Source organism: Sminthopsis crassicaudata, chromosome 6, assembly GCF_048593235.1.
Source record: "Sminthopsis crassicaudata isolate SCR6 chromosome 6, ASM4859323v1, whole genome shotgun sequence".
Taxonomy (NCBI): Eukaryota; Metazoa; Chordata; class Mammalia; order Dasyuromorphia; family Dasyuridae; genus Sminthopsis; species Sminthopsis crassicaudata.
The window spans coordinates 13,548,570-13,562,014 of record NC_133622.1 but is presented as its reverse complement, the minus strand read 5'-3'; the positions used below and the strand labels follow the sequence as shown (position 1 = coordinate 13,562,014).

The window sequence follows — 13,445 nt, the reverse complement described above, 5'->3', positions numbered from 1 at the left end:
AACTAAATTAAAGCTAAAAATTGCAGGAGTAATCCATAATGAATGAACCGGTATATTGAGTAAGATTACAGTTTTACAGACATGGAGCATCTAGTCTCTCCACACGATCCTTGCCATTCCCCTCCCTTTTCTCTCTTGCCCAATCTCCCTCTGTTGAATATGTGAAATCTCTGCATTGGGGCCTGTAAAATGCTTGACCCTGAGCATTCACTTCATTTGCAAACACACTAGTACTCCTCAGCATTTACATTGCTGGTCTTTTCTAATTCCCAGGCCCTCTGAGAAATCTCTGATCACTGTCTTTTTCAGTGCTTAAACCAGTTTCACCAAGCTACCCTCCTTCTGAGGTATTCAGAGATCTCTGGCCACTGTTTCTTATGAGCTCTGGTATAAATGCCAGTAGCACTCTCAAGGAGAGCCATATGCAAGCTCAAAGTTCTTTATTCATGTGTTCACATCCTTCCTTGATCTCCTGTTGACTCCCAGATGAATACCAGGTTAAAGAGAGCGACTTCTTCCTTATTTGAGCTTAAATAGGGTCTATGAGGTTACATGCACAGCCAATCAGAGAAGGAGATACTCCCTGGTAAGAAGCTGTCTCAGTATAGCTAGAGTTCCCATACATGAGGCGATCTTTGCTCACAGAAATTACTTCTGGGGGTCTCGAGCATTTCTTGCTTGTTTACTTCCGGACTGCACTGAGCTGTGACTTGTCCTCTGAGCCTTACAGAGACCTCCATAACTATTTATACTTTATGTTTAGAATGAATGCCAGAGTAAAGAATTTGTTAAGGTTTACTGTATCCAGAGTCACTGTGCTAAGCATCGAGGACACAAATAAAGGAAGGAGTAAATTCATTTCTTCTCTCAGGGAATTTTCAACCTAATGGGGAAGGCGATAAATAAGGAAAGTTTTAGCAGCAAATCAGAGGGGGAAAGTCCCATGGTGCTTAGAGGTCAGGAGAAAAGCAGATGTCAGAGCCTCTCATTTCTACTGATAAACTTATACCAGTTTTTGATGCTGAACCCCTAAATAGTGCTGAAGACTTTGGTAGTAGGAATTTTCTTTTCTGAAGTTAGTGGCTATGGCTATAGCATCTACAAGAGACTTGCCAAGGTGCATCTCCTCAGGAGCTTCTCCAGGATGACAGCCATCGCCTTTGGACTGGAAGCATTGTTATTCCCAAGGCTTTTGGATTCAGGGCCCTGGGCTGTGTTCATCAGGAGATATGGAAGATGGTGAAGGGTCAGCTTGCCTGGCCCAGGCTGCCTCCTGTCTCTTCCTCGGAAAGCTTTCCTGTTCCAGCTAGCCTGCTTTTTGTTGGTAGAAGCTGAAGGATTTCTCCCCAGGTGATGGCTGTGAGGGCTGAGCTGGAATCATAATAAGTGGTCTGTAGGGGGCTGCCGCCTCGGAGGCTCCTATACCCATCTCCCTTCGGCAGCAGTTATTCTGTGCTTGTTGGTACTGATGAGATGGCCCCTCCTCTCACTGGGACGCTTACACAGATCTGAGGCTGAGGCTTCCTAACTTCCAGGGCTACTGTCTCTTCATCACATGACAGTGTTTTGGTGCTGTCAATTTAAACATGGCAGACCTGAGAATCATGTTTAATTTTCCTAGAAATTGTAGTTAATTCTTGGCCAAACCAAGGCTAGATTCTGTTTTGCCGCATAATATTTGTTTCCCTTTGAAATTCAAACAGTAGTGGCTATTTCTGTATAAGACCTACAGGTACATAATGCAACACACAAATGAGCTTTTGGGCCTTTTTGGGTTATGGCATAATGATCTCAGCCTTTTGTTGGTTTATCCATGGGTCCTTGAAGCTCTTGAATTAGTATTTTTGGTTATATAATTAATTTATTGATCTTCATGAATGCATTTTTATATTGAAGAATCAGGAAAGATAGTTCCCATTACTTAGGTAAATAATGCTAAAATGAGTAAAAAAGAAACTTTTATAGTTAAATAAAAGTTGATATGTTTTAAGCCATTATAATTATTAGAAGATTTCGTTACTTAGAGCTTTTGTAGACAAGTATACATACATACATACATACATATATATATATATATACATATATATATATATATATATATATATATGATAGTAACTAGGGCTTTTTAACAAGAGCCTTTTGTATTTCTAAAGGTATTTCTTAAACATGAATGATTTGAAGATAGTGGAAGAATAATACTGGAGATCTCCATGACTAAATTCAGCATTCTCTCTTTCTGACCTATAATAAATGTTAAGAAAGAAATGAAAGGAATTTTTGCACAAAAATTCTTTTGTCTTGCCTTAAATTCTAATTTTTTTCACATAAAATACACACACACACACACACACACACACACACACACACACACACACAACCAGACATAGCCTGAAAATAGAGAATTGTGTCAACTTGGCCCCAGCTTTCTTGTCCTTGTTTGGCCTAAGCAGGTTGGGAAATGATATATGGAACAAGTGATAAGAATGAAAGACTCACATTGGCTCCTCAAGTCATCTTCATGATACTTTTGGTGTGATCAGAACTAAGCATTTCTCCTCCAGAATTGATTTGTCTAATCAGTGATAAGAGTATGAGGTATTTAGTATGCCATACATGGCATGGCCATAAATAAAACATTTAGAAAGTGGTGTTACTGCTTCATAATTCATAATAAGACATGAATTGTCATGAGAAGCATTTCCTTTTTTGAGAGTGAACTTTCTCAGGAAATACATGATTTAAACATGGCCAGCTATCTCTCCATAAAGCAAACATAGTGAAAGAGAAATAGTCATAGAAAACAGCAAATTATTTTCTATTTGTATAGGAGTGTAATAGAAAAAAAAATTAAATCAAAACATGAAAAATGGACTATTGAAAAAGAGATTTTTCAAACTTTAATAACATTGGCATGATACACTATGGCTTGAGTTTTTCTCATTTAATATATCATCAATTCAATGTTTCTTTTTTTGAACTTCTAAGCAAATCATTTTAATTAGTTGAATCCTTTTCTGGAAGGACTAGGCCATTCTTTGATCCTATGTATTTACATTTAATCTTTCTTTAGTATGTAATGCACTGTTCTTTAAAGCTAAAATACATTAGCAACTGTTATTTATATTAATTTTTCTTAAATATAACTATGCCACCCAGAGGCAAAAAAGTGATATACATCAGTATACACTATACATATCATCAGAAGATAATATAAGATATCCCTTATAATTTAAGCAAGGGTACCACTATAAAAAAAATTTTAATTATTTCCCAAAATAATTAGTGCCAAGGTTTTAAAGCCTTAAGGATAAAAAGTTTTACACGATGTTGAAGAAATATTACAAAAGAATTTTTAAACTTGAAGATTTAATCTTACTATTTTTTGTTTTTTTCTCATTTTAAAATATTTTTCCATAAATAAAATTAAATTCTTCATGAGTATAATTTAGACATACAGTTTTATTAAGCAAATGATATTCAGTATTCTAACATAATACAGGAAAATAGTTTCTGATGAATTTTGTTGAATGGAAAATTCAGTAAAATAGAATCATGCATTCCTATCCACAAAAGAATCAATCTCTTTAATAAAAATGTTTTGGTTTAGTTTGGTATTTATGTAGCTGACTGAGAGCCAGCGTGTAAGAAAGAGGTAGGAATTGTGAATGCAGAAAATTTATTCAGGTGTGCTCAGAAGCTATTACAGGACCAAGGTGGGAGGTGGAGGAGAAAAGTGGAAAAATTGTTAATTAACAGAGAGCTTGTGGAGGAATGGAGAAGGACAGAATTTTATGTAGAGATGCTGAAAATATTTGTAAGCCTCCAAATTATTGGGCAGATCCCCTATCAAGTCAAAATAACAAGCATTTATTGAGTGCTTGCCAGTGCCAGGCCTTCTGTTTAGTGCTGGGAAGACAAAGAAAAGACAAAAATAGCCCCTGTTTTCTTTCTTTTTTTTTTCCTGAGACAATTGGGCTTAAGTGACTTGCCCAGGGCCACACAGCTAGGAAGTATTAAGTATCTGAAGCCAAATTTGAACTCAGGTCCTCCTGACTTCAGGAATAGTGCTCTATCCACTACACTACCTAGCTGTCCCCAATAGTCCCTTTTTTCAAGAAGAAGTTCCTTATGACTTAATGGAGGATTTAGGGATGAGTATGTGTGTGTGTGAGGGGGGGAACAGTAAGTACAAGATGTGAAGGCATGTATAATCTGAAATGTATGTCTGTGGTGAAATAGCTTTCTGATGAAATCACAAGTCAAAATAATTATTGAAGCAGCATAATTTTTGAGCCCATTATGGTGCAAGTGGTTAGAATTGTCAGTTGCCTTCTTTAGCTTCTGGAAGTCTACCTCTTTTCATGTATACAATATTCTAGCTCTCCTGGCTATCCTTCTGTCATGCATTCATACAGGCTCCTTTCTGCTATCTGCAGTGGAAGTCTTCCTAATCTCTAATTGTTGAAGTCTTTTGTGTTCAAAATTTTCTAGCTGCTAAGATTCTTAATGAAATTTTCTCTGATTGTTCCTGCTGAAGCTAAGCTTCCCAAATTTTTCTCATAGTCTTTCACCCTTTCCATATTGACTTTGTATTTTAATTTGTTTGGTTTAAATTATGTCTTTTAAGATTTTTTTTTATCTTTCTATTCTTAGTACCTTCATTTATATGGCTCATTGCCCTGCTGCACATGTGTTTATTGAATTGAATTTGTTGAATGTAGGTAACTATTTAAAAAATCTTTATAACTATAGATAGCATTTTCTTATATCTTTAATAATGTCCAGTTTTTTTTTTCCCCTTGGAATTCACTTTATGAAAGTAGATTTCAGAATTTTTTTGCTGCTATTGAGAGAATGGATGTCAAAAGGGGTCTTTTCCCATTTCCCTAATGTAGTAAGAAAATGAATCAGGGAAAAGAAAAAGAAAAACAAAACTTTAAAACAATTCATTGTTTCATTTCTCTGCTATTTGTCTTAAGGTTTCTTTTTCTGTTTGTATATCATTATTTCTTATTCTGGTGAGCAAAAAATATTACATGAGATATTTTTACCTTTGGTTTTTTTGATTGTTACAGATTTTGATAATTAATTTCATTATGAATGTAATAGTGATTTAAATAGTGCAAGATAGTAATTATAAATTCATTGATCATTAGAGTTTAAACAAATGTTATGGATTTTCTAGTCTGTTTTGTTTTTAATAAAAAGAATCTGTATAGAGCCATAGATGCCCTGCGTTTTTTCCATTTTTAGGAACTTTTATACATTGATAAGCTTTATTTAGTGTTTATTGAGGCAGCTAAGTAACACAATGGATAAAAAGCTGGACTTGAAGCTTGGATTCCAATTCTTAAATACTTATTGGCTATGTGTACCCAGACAAGTTACTGAACCTTTGCCTCAATTTTCTCATTTCTAGTATGTAGGTAATAATAGCATCTACCTCACAAGACTGTTGTGAGGATCAAAAGAGAATTTATTTGTAAAGTAAAGCTTTTTAAAGTTTTTCCACTTGTGACCCCTATTTGCCCAAGAAATTTTTTGTGTGACCTGGGTATATAAGTATATAAAATAGGTATAAAAATAAAACATTTTCTGGTAATAAATCATAATTTTATGACCCCCCCATTTAGTTATGAGATCTCATATGCAGTCGTGAACCACAGTTTAAGAATCTGGGTTATAAAATACTTAACACAGTGTCTGGCCCTTTCGAGGTACTTAATAAATGGTTATTTCTTTCTTCACCACTGTTCTTGTTAACATCTTTTCAAGTTTTCTGAATCTGGGTAGTCTTTATGTCAGTTGTCACCCCCTAAAAGAGATTGTTTCTTTTTTTTTCTTTTAGATGGTATTCCTTTACCCGTAAGTAGATATTTTCACTATTTCTTTGGCCAGGAAGAAAATAAATGCCTGGTGACCTGTCGCTTGATAATGAGTATCTCTTTGGTTAGCCAAACTGGTCTGAAATGATTGACAAGAGTACTCTAGCCTGGACATAAACTCTTCTAGTTTGGTTGGACTCATAGGAACATAACTCTTCTGTTTTCTTCTTAATCTGAAAAACAGTTTGGTGTTCAGGAAGGTTGCAGTGGTACAATGTTCTTGTTACATTTTCATAGATGACTATTTGCTTGATGACTACCTTCCTTCTTGTTATTCACCAACTCTTATTTAACTTTCTAAATTTATAAAATTTACTGCTACTTTTAATCAAGGCCATCGAAGGCATTTCCTTTCCTTTTTATCTTTTTTTTTTTCCTGCAGAGCAGTTATATGGTATTTTAATAATTAGATTTAGCCATTTGTTAAACTTTTTTAGGACATGAACTATTGTTTCCATTTTTCTTTTGGACTAAGGGAAGACGATTACATTGATAATGTTCTTCACTTTGAAATGTAACCTTTTTAAAAAATTGTCTTGTTTTCTATTTACCAGCCAATTTATAACCTATGTTAAGGTACTTTTGTTTACTTTTGACATAGTTAGACAACGGTTGGACGTTTACGTGATGTTATAATCAGTTATTTCCTCTTGATAATAATATATGGTACATTTTATTTTTTTGTGGTATCCTTACATGCTTGCCAAGTTTAGTGATTATTTATGAAGAGAATATTCATAAGCCATGAGTATAAAGTAGCAACCTAGTTTATAGGCCTTTGAATTCTTTTATTCCTTCATCCCAAACCATATTTTCCAATTTAGTTTTCTTCAGCCTGTCTTTGCCTACGTTTACATTCAGGTTGTCAAGGTCAGGTTTATGTTGATGTTATCTGGAAGATCTTTTCAGGTTCTTAGATTTTTTTTTAATTTATCCTATGCAATCGATATCTAGTAGCTCACTGAATACAGTGCAATCAATAGATTGCAAGCAATACAAGGCAATTTGACCATGTTTAGAGTGAAGAGATTTTTTTCCCCCCTTACTCTTATGGAAATCAATTCTCATTTTCTACCCTATTTAAAATAATCAGAAATCCCTCATATGAATAGTATATGATATGTGGGTGATTCTGAAACAGAAGTGAACCAAACTGAAATAAAGCTTATTTTGTTTTTGTAACCATTTGAGGAGTTAGTGTCGGAAAAAAAGCAACAACAAACTTGTGGCTGAGCTTGTGTTGAGGAACCTCTGTACACTTAGCAGGGTTGTGCCTTAGATAAGATATACATAGTAGATGCTCTGCATGATAGAATTTTCTAAAACATGTATTCCTCCTGAAATTAATCTTAATATTATATAACAGGCTTATGAATTTAGGGGAAACTGCGCATAATTATAGCAGGAAATGTTTAATGAAAGGTCAAAGCAAACACTAAATGAGAAGAATAAAGAAAAAAAAAGGTATTGCTAACAATTGAAGCAACTTCAATGAGCTGACCTGTTTAGATAGTGACAGCCTCTGGGGGGAGGGGAAGAAAGGAAAATATATAGAAGTTAGAATGTTGACTCATTATAATATAAAATATTCACTAATTCACATTCTAGTTAGCAAGTATTCAAGTTCCTGACAAAGCAAAGAGACATGGCAGCTAGTTGTAGTATTAAAGTACCAAGATCATTTGTAGAGTACTATAGGGGGAAATGCCAGAAGATTTTAAAAAAAGAAAAAGAAAGAAAAAAGAAAAGAAAAAGAAAACTTGTATGACGAAGCAACAAAAAACAATTGAAGAAAAAATGGACCTGTAGTAAATTGGGCATGAAATCCAGCTTCTTTGTTTATGAAACTAGAAGGAGAACAACAAACAGATCTGAAATAAAACAGATCTGCTCTTATTTAATAGTGATGTAGTCCCATTAACAAGAGTAGTAGATTGGCCAATTGACCCTTCTATACCCAACTCAGCAACCATGGGAAGAAGTGCACTTAAGGTAATGTGGTCAGGAAGAACAGTCAAATTTTGAATGAAAAAAATAAGATTGACATAAAGTCTACAGGGAGAATTTTTTAAAAAACTAGAAAAGGATCCTGGTGTTTTGCTGAAAATATAGAGGAAATGGGTGAGCAAGAAGATTTTGGCAAATGACCCATATGCCTACTTTCATTCATTCATTCATACATTCATTGCTATGAGAATTTCATTAGGATGGCATATATGCATGTTGAACAAATTCTTTTTAATGTAAATCCAAAAAGAAAACAGGAAGGCTTTTATAATCAATCCATTTTCTACAACACAGCTTATCTTCATGGTCGTTTGGCTGATGAGGAATATCCTAACTCCTCTGGTTAGTGTTTGTTTATTACAAAAGAATATTTGACTGAGAGCAAAATACATCCTTAAAGTACCTCTTCAGGCAAAGTCTGTTTCAGAATGGGTGTACGAAAATTGTGTAAGATTCCATAGCAGATGGAATAGAGGGAAAATTTTTAAACAAGCCTCTGAGTATTTACATCAATTAGTATGTTAACCAGGAAGATAAATGTTTGCCAGAGCTCTTCACCAGTCATTATCTTAGGAAATGTCTATTTTATGATCTAGGACAATTCCAAAAGACTCATGATGGAAGGTACTATCTATATCCAGAGAAAGAAGTGTGGAATCTTAGTGCAGATTGAAACATACTATTTTCACCTTTGTTTTTCTGTCTCATAATATTTTTTATTCTGATTCTTTTGCAGCATGATAAGTATGGAAATATGTTTAATATGGTTGTGCATGGATAGCCTATATCAGATTGCTTGCTGTTTTGGAGAAGTGGGGAGGGAAGGAAAGAAAGGGAAAAAAATGGGAATCAAAATCTTTAAAAGTAGATTTTGAAAACTTTTAAAAAAGGAATTAAAAATATGAAAGAACATATTTTAGCTTTCAAATAAAAGATGGATGGTGAGGTTTTCCAGTGTGCCCATTTGCAGGTGTTATCACACTAATGACATTAGACACTAGAATAATACCAGGCTTAATAAAAATCACAGGAAGGTAAAAGAGATTAGCCTAACCATCTCTACTGGAGAAACAGAGTAGAAGGAACACTGACATGAAGCTAGACAGACAGCATGTCAAATTAAGCTGTCAATGCGAGAACCTTGGACAAATGCTGAAGATGAGTGATGAAGCAGCCCTGAAATTGAGTAGGAGGAACGGCATCAGGCTGATTTATTTGGGATGTTGGCCAGCACTTTACAGAAGAGGAAGTGCATTAGGCTGGCTTGTTGGAGATGTTGAACAGCACGCTAAAGCGTTTCAAGCTCTTTGGATCTACAGAATCCTTTTATGGAATTCCGCTATATAGCCGGGAGTTTGTTCTAACTGGAAATCCCAGGATTCTGTGCTCCCAAAGGCATTGAAATGAAAGAGAACCCAAAAGAAACATGAACAACTAAGTAGGCAACTTCTATTTAAGAAGGATTGCCAAGGAGATTAGTTATGATGTATGTGTTTAGAAGCAAGGGAAGGGAATGTAATTAACATTGGTATTGTGCAAGACAGTGCCTGCCCCTGTACTAAGCAGTATTATTTTATAAATATGACCTCACTTGGTTTTGGGAGGTGGGTGCTGTTATGTCCATTTTGCAGATGAAGAAACTGAAGCAGATGGAGGGGAAATGGCTTGTCCAGTGTCGCACTATTAGGATGTGTTTCCGGCAGGAGATGCTGGATTGGGAATCACAGGTCTTCTGACTACAGCCCAGCAGTCTTTCTGTGGCCCCACCAGCTGCCTCAGCAGGAAAGTGAAGAGAAAAGCAGTTGGGCAGTCTCTATATTTGAGGAAGACCCCAAGGAAATTTTCTAGCTTCCTGGGTGGATTGATTTTCCTTTTCCTATGTAAATAAGCATGTTCTAGGTTCCTCTGCTAAACTCTGGAACTACAGAGATGAAAGTTATGCAGGAGCTTACAGTGTAGATAGAAGAGCCTGTGGACAAGGGTTACACATAACCAGAAGGCATGATGGTTATAAAATTAGGTACATTGATTAAGGGAGTATCCATAGTAATGAAATCATGGGCACTTAAAAATACACGTTTCAAGGTAAGCATAGGTGATAGGGTCAAGGATTTCAGACTAGCCATAACCTTAGAGGCCATTGGGCAGGTCTTCAAGGTTTCCTCTTAGTTTTTAGATGAAGGCATTGAAGCCCAGGGACTTGCCCAAGCTCATGTAACTATTACCTAGCGCAGCTGGACCTTGAACAGAGATCCCAAGTTCATAATCTTTCCCCCATACCACATTGCCTCCTTATTTATGCCAGATAGTTCAGGCAAACCTGAACGAATTGAGAATCGTTACTTTAGATAATCTGTTGATTTGTTTGAGGTGGTCTAAATTTCTTTTAATAGATGTTTTTATTTGATTTTTTTCAGTGAAGCCCTCAAGAAATTTTTAATTGCCCGTTTCATGATCACACTGTTTCATGTAACTGTTTCATAGCATTTTTAAGTTTTTCCTCCTTAAATTTTATTATCCTCTCTTCCTGTCACTTATTTTGCCATTTTGAATTTTTCTTATTGAATCTTACTGATAAAACACCTATTTTTTGTTATCATGTGCTATGATGTATGGAGAGATACTGTTACTTTCCACATCCGTTATGGCAAGTTTCCAACTTTTTGTGCAAACATAAGAACAAAAATTACACAGGATATATAAAAGGATTGTCATTTGCATTGATATGAGAAGTGATCAAAAAGATAAAATCAAATATCCAATAAAATGCCAAAAGAAAGAAACTCAAGCTTTTCTGAAAAGTTGCATAAAAGTTGATGATACTATTTTTGACGGTTTTTCCCTGTTATATGACGTTTTTTTCACCCCAGAATATTCTGTGGTGAATTGAAACAAAGGTGTTCAGTTTTAATATCTTACTGATAATAAAATATTTAACTTTTTTTTTTTTTACCTATTTCAAAATGTCTGGCAGATTAACTGTCTGAACTCTGTTCTGATAGCTATGCACTGTCAACATCCATTTAAATTTTTCTTTTTTGAAATTACAGGAGAAGTAAAATTGTTTGGATTAACGTGCATCTTAAAGAGTGCATAGAAGATGGAGTAATCTCCATTCGATTTGAAAGACATTATCCCCATGGGTTCAAATCTCAATTTTGCCATTTACTACCTGTGATATATTGGGCAAGTTACTTTCTTTTTTTTTTTTTTTTTTTTTAAATTTTTTTTTATTATATATATATATATATTTTATAATATTATCCCTTGTATTCATTTTTCCAAATTACCCCCCCTCCCTTATTCCCTCCCCCCGACGACAGGCAATACCATACATTTTACATGTGTTACAATATAGTCTAAGTACAATACATGTGTGTGAATATCATTTTCTTGTTGCACAATAAACATTAGAATCCGAAGGTACATGCAACCTGGGCAGACAGATATTAGTGCTAACAATTTACATTCCCCTCCCAGTGTTTCTTCTCTGGGTGTATCTACCTCTGTCCATCATTGATCAACTGGAAGTGAGTTGGATCTTCTTTATGTTGAAGATTTCCACTTCCATCAGAATACATCCTCATACAGCATCGTTGTTGAAGTATACAGTGATCTTCTGGTTCTGCTCATTTCACTCAGCATCAGTTGATTTAAGTCTCTCCAACCCTCTCTGTATTCCTCCTGCTGGTCATTTCTTACTGAGCAATAATATTCCATAACCTTCATATACCACAATTTACCCAACCATTCTCCAACTGATGGACATCCATTCATCTTCCAGTTTCTAGCTACAACAAAAAGAGCTGCCACAAACATTTTGGCACATATATGTCTCTTTCCGCTCTTTAGTATTTCTTTGGGATATAATCCCAGTAGTAGCGCTGCTGGGTCAAAGGGTATGCACAGTTTGATAACTTTTTGGGCATAATTCCAGATTGCTCTCCAGAATGGCTGGATTCTTTCACAACTCCACCAGCAATGTATTAGTGTCCCAATTTCCCCACATCCCCTCCAACATTTGTCATTATTTGTTCCTGTCATCTTAGCCAATCTGACAGGTGTGTAGTGGTATCTCAGAGTGGTCTTAATTTGCATTTCTCTGATCAGTAGTGATTTGGAACACTCTTTCATGTGAGTGGATATAGTTTCAATTTCTTCCTCTGAGAATTGTCTGTTCATATCCTTTGACCATTTATCAATTGGAGAATGGTTTGGTTTCTTATAAATTATGGTCAGTTCTCTATATATTTTGGAAATGAGACCTTTGTCAGAACCTTTGTTTTTAAAAATATTTTCCCAATTTGTTACTTCCCTTCTAATCTTGTTTGCATTAGTATTATTTGTACAGAAACTTTTTAGTTTGATGTAATCAAAATCTTCTATTTTGTGATCAATAATGATCTCTAGTTCTCCTCTGGTCATAAATTCCTTCCTCCTCCACAAGTCTGAGAGGTAGATTATCCTCTGTTCCTCCAATCTATTTATTATCTCCCTCTTTATGCCTAAATCATGGACCCATTTTGATCTTATCTTGGTATATGGTGTTAAGTGTGGATCCATATCTAATTTCTGCCATACTAATTTCCAGTTTTCCCAACAGTTTTTTCCGAATAATGAATTTTTATCCCTAATGTTGGAATCTTTGGGTTTGTCAAAGATTAGATTGCTATAGATGTACCCTTTTTTGTCCTTTGTATCTAATCTGTTCCACTGATCTACCGGTCTATTTCTTAGCCAATACCAAATGGTTTTGGTGACTGCTGCTATATAATATAGCTTTAGATCAGGTACATTTAGACCACCTTCCTCTGAGTTTTTTTTCATTAGTTCCCTTGCAATTCTTGACCTTTTATTCTTCCATATGAATTTTGTTGTTATTTTTTCTAGGTCATTAAAATAGTTTCTTGGGAGTCTGATTGGTATAGCACTAAATAAATAGATTAGTTTGGGGAGTATTGTCATCTTTATTATATTCGCTCGGCCTATCCAAGAGCACTGAATGTCTTTCCAATTATTTAAATCTGACTTTATTTTTGTGGCAAGTGTTTTGTAATTTTTCTCATATAATTCCTGACTTTTCTTTGGTAGATGGATTCCCAAATATTTTATACTATCAACATTTGTTTGGAATGGAATTTCTCTTTGTATCTCTTGCTGTTGCATTTTGTTAGTGATATATAAAAATGCCGAGGATTTATGTGGATTTATTTTGTATCCTGCCACTTTGCTGAAATTTTGAATTATTTCTAGTAGCTTTTTAGCAGAGTCTTTGGGGTTCTCTAAGTATACCATCATGTCATCTGCAAAAAGTGATAGTTTAATTTCCTCATTTCCTACTCTAATTCCTTGAATCTCTTTCTCGGCTCTTATTGCCGAGGCTAGCGTTTCTAGTACTATATTGAATAGTAATGGTGATAGTGGGCAACCTTGTTTCACTCCTGATCTTACTGGGAAAGGTTGCAGTTTATTTCTATTGCATATTATGCTTACTGACGGTCTTAAATATATACTCCTGATTATTCTAAGGAATAATCCATTTATTCCTATACT

At 35.0% G+C, this 13,445-nt stretch overlaps 1 protein-coding gene across 1 annotated transcript in view; it reads left to right on the top strand.

The window, feature by feature from the left end:
• Positions 1–13,445, top strand: part of ADGRA3 (adhesion G protein-coupled receptor A3) — a 125,021-nt gene that overhangs the window by 95,877 nt on the left and 15,699 nt on the right. The window lies entirely within an intron of this gene.